The 4,187-nt window shown below is 38.3% G+C and overlaps 1 protein-coding gene across 3 annotated transcripts in view; it reads right to left on the bottom strand.

Annotated features, from left to right (window-relative positions):
* The window catches only part of LOC103356516 (protein S100-G-like), a 19,445-nt gene extending 18,021 nt beyond the window's left edge, over nt 1–1,424 (bottom strand). The window contains exon 1 of one of the 3 annotated variants that reach the window (XR_520144.1): nt 1,370–1,424. The gene's annotated coding sequence lies outside the window, so the exon portion shown is untranslated. The remainder of the gene's footprint in view (nt 1–1,369) is intronic. The other 2 variants (XR_520146.1, XR_520147.1) reach the window with 2 other exon arrangements.
* Nucleotides 1,425–4,187: the final 2,763 nt, after the last annotated feature.

Here is a 4,187-nt window from a genome sequence, read left to right as displayed (position 1 = left end):
TGTGGATGTCTCTGGATCTGGAGCTCCTGAATTACAGCCGCTGGCCTCACCTTCTGTATCCTGCTGCCCCCACCATGATGCCTCCTGTTACAAAAGGACAATAAATTCTAATAACTTGTTTAACTGTAAACTACATTGTATAATTCATCCTACATCCACCCAACCGGTCGAGACAGATGGCCATCCCTCCCTGAGCCTGGTTCTGTCGGAGGTTTTTTTTCCCCTGTGGGGGTTTTCGGTTCCTTCCCACTGTTGCAGACTACTGAAGCTTATAGGGAATCCAAATGTTTTGGATTGTTGGGTGTTTCTGTTTCTGCCTTTGTGAAGCGCTATGAGATGACTTGTTGTAAATATGCGCTATACAAATAAAATTGAATTGAATTGAATTGAAAACCTTGACGAACTACCGTCGCCGTCATTTACATTTTAGTTTAACACAATACAAACAAACAGATTGTGTATATTTCTGAATGAGGATTTGTTCATCAGCAAACATAAATACGGTGAATAAGTTTAGGCGACTTATCATCCAGTTCCTGCTCTGCTTTTTGCTTTCATTCTCAATCTGTTCATACAGTGGAAGAATAACTAAATACGACAAACACAAAAAGTCAAATTTTTCTTGTCCACGTGTCAAAACTGTAACTAGAGTTTCTAAATATCTGACCCCTGGAAGGAGAAGATCTTTACTTAAAGCTGCATTTACATGTGCATAAAAGGCCAAAAGAAAAATCTGTTTTTTCCAAAATGCCCGTGTACGTGTGCACGAGGCCTGTTCAGGACAAACTCTGCCTCAGTCTGAGCTGCAGCATGAACCTGCACAGATGGATGCAAAACATTCATCAGTAAATCAGTGTTTCTGACTATTTAAATGTTTGTGAATCCAGCGTAAGGAGCACAGATGCTGTGTACACACAGAGATGCTTTCTATGTGTTCACAGACACAAAGTCAGACTCGTGGCTGTGACCTTTACTCAGCATGTTTCTGATACTTCCAGTGTCTTTCCATTTACTCACATGTACAGTATTTTGACCACGTCACAGGTTCTCAATGCAGAGAAGGATTTCCCTCTTTTACATGATCGACTCCACCTGCTGAATAAACAGTTCACATGTCAACGCACACAAACACACACGTACTGGACATTATACACACTGAAGACAAACATGAAACTGTCGTGTGATTGATGAAGAATGCTCTGCTGCCACAGTTCATGGCAGCAGGACTGGTGAGGCTGGTTAGCAGGGAGTGGGCTGCATTTCCACTGCATCAGTCAGCTCGTTTCTTTACATTAATCTGTACAAACACAGACGTATATGAGACACTGATACTGCTGCTATAAAAAGGAGGTTTTCTCCTCAGCGAGCATCAGTCTCATCTGAACACAGACCTGACTTCTCTTCACCTGGTGAACTCTGAGGTGAGTTCTGATGGACAAGAATCTGCAGAGGGAGGAAAAGCAATAAAAAGGCTGTAATATATTCAGATTCTGAGCAGGACGAGTGGAAAAAACTGGACATTTGTACTGGAACCTGTAACTTTGACAACTTTGACAACATGGTGTCTATTAAAATCTTAGTTTTTCTGTTCATTCTGCATGATTTCAAAGCATTTCTTCATGTGCTTCTCTTTTTATGACTCAATCTTGTTCTCCAGCTGCTGCTATGGCCCGCATGGAAGACGTTGGTATGAAAATGGTGGAGGCGTTTCTGAAGCATGCTGGTCCCGATGGCATGTTGAGCAAAGAGGAATTCAAGAAGATGGTTGAAACAGAAGTCGCGAACCCCGAAATCAGAGTAAGAGACATGTTCAATTCACCTAAAACGGTTCTACGTGCCTGCTGTTCTGCATTCTGCTCACCTTTCATGTTCTGCTGTCGTGCAGGCTCGGATCCTTTCAGACGACTGCGCCAGCTTCATGAATATCGACAGGAACAACGATGGGCAGATCACCTTCCAAGAGTTTGCTCAGTGTTTGGCTTTCCTGGCCAATTGTCACCACCAGATGAAGAAGGGCTGGTGTGGCGTCGGTCAGGCCTGAGCAGAGGATTAACTGCAAAACATCACAGTGTGTAACGTGACTCTGCCATTAATGTACACGGTTGTTTCCAAGTGTTTTCTGTTTCATCCTGGAAGAGAATAAATATAAAGCATCAGATTCTGAGTGATGTGAGTTTCTTCACTGGTCTTCGGGTTCTTCTTGGCCTCCACTATTCTTCCAGTGCAGGGCTCAAGTCTGTCCTCCTGCAGCCCTCTGACATTTTCCACAGTGAGGAACTCCTTGAACTTCTTCATGAAGCTTCAAACACTGAAAACACTTTGATGTGACTTTATAGCATTTAATCGTCTTGTGAGCATCTTCTGTTGCTTTTTTTATTAATGTCATTTCCAGCCAGAAGAAACCTGCTGGTTGAATAAAAATTCCCTATAAATCATAGAATATACCACAATAGAAATGATTTATTTGTTAATTAGCACAAATATGCAGTGAGTAAAAATAAACAATAAGAAAATATAAAATGCAAAATGCACAATAGGTGTCATATAAACTCTACTCTATTGAGAAATTCTAAATAAAGATGTAGAATGTGTTAACCTGTAAATAAAAGATTAACAAATGTGAAAGTCTATAAATAGGAATGCACAAATGTTAAAGTGTTTTATGTGTAGTGCAAACAATGTGCAGGAGTAGAAGAAAAAGAAATAAGTTGTCTTTGGGATGAATAATTTGGGACTTAACTGCTTATAGAGACAAACCTGCACCGTCCATGTCCAGTAAGAAATAGAAACACCGTAAAGTTTACATTAAATAATAATAATAATAATTTCAATTGTAGCTGCCTTTACTTTTATTTACGTCTATATTTCACTGGAAAAAAAAGGCAAAAACAATATTATGGTTCATCAGCAGTTTCTTTGCATTCTGAGTCAAACTTTCATTCGATCCATATGCGTCTCATAGATTTAGTTTTTTTCTGTAGTGGGAACATAAAGAAGCTCGAACAAAGACGGGTGTAAACCTATAGGTGCAGCTTCCTTCCATGCATGAGGTGTGGTCGAGTCCTATTATAGCAGGTGGGAAAGTTCACCTGCACTAGAAAAAGCTTTACAGTGTTTCTGCTCCAATGTTCTTTATTTCCAGCTTTACCTGCAACATGGATCAGTCTGTATGGCGCCTTTATGACATGTTGAAGTTTAGCACAAAGATTGGATTATTTCATGATGAAGAAAAATGGAACATTACAGATTTCCATCAGATTTAGTCACCATGAAATAAAAATCCTCAAAGTCAAAATGATAGCAGCTTGTTTTTCTTTTTTGTATTGTTCTCCTGAACAACTTGAACTTTAATTTTGTCTTTTTTAACTTATAATTGTATTTTGTGAGCATTTTTAAAATCCTAACTTATTTTTTTCATCTTTTTTATTCATCCATTTCACCAAAATCTAATCACAATAAAGTTAAAATCCTCATAATCAAAATGATTACAGCTTATTTTTATTTTTTCTATTGTTCTCCCAAACAATTTTGACTTATATTTTATCTTTTTAACTTATAATTTTGTTATTCTGTGAGCATTTTTCAAATGTTGACTTTTTTTCTCTTTTATTTCTGCAGATTTTCATCACAATAAAGTTAAAATCCTCAAAGCCAGAATGATTACAGCTTATTTTTCTTCTTGTATTGTTCTCTCAAACATTTGTGACCTATAATTTTCCTAATTTCCTTCCTCCATAATTTTGACATTCTGTGAACATTTTTAAAATCCTGTCTTAACTTTCATATATATTTTTTTTTCTCTTACTGGTGTGAATGAGTCACAAACAGCAGCTTCTCCATGAGACAGTTCTGCACTGTCACTGCACTGCTTTAGGCAAATAACCTTGTTTCATATAACACTGACTGAACCTGCAGAACCTGAAGCGGCTGCAGCTGCTTTCACACGCAAACACAACGCTGCAGCATCCGCCTCTGTCTGCTTCAACCTGCCGCAGCACTTTTACCCTATTAAACAGGGAGTGAGTCAACATTTCACATGACTTACTTCAATTTATTACGTAAAAATGGACAGTTTTCTGTCACGGCCTCTGATGAGGATGCAACGGAAGCGCTGCTCTGACTTTTTACAATTTGATTAAAATGTATATTAGTTTGTTAAATGCAAACATAAACTTCATTTTCATTTG

The sequence above is a fragment of the Stegastes partitus genome, unplaced genomic scaffold (assembly GCF_000690725.1).
Source record: "Stegastes partitus isolate 25-593 unplaced genomic scaffold, Stegastes_partitus-1.0.2 Scaffold207, whole genome shotgun sequence".
Classification (NCBI taxonomy): Eukaryota; Metazoa; Chordata; class Actinopteri; family Pomacentridae; genus Stegastes; species Stegastes partitus.
The sequence above is the reverse complement of the archived record's forward strand: the minus strand, read 5'-3'. Positions and strand labels throughout refer to the sequence as shown.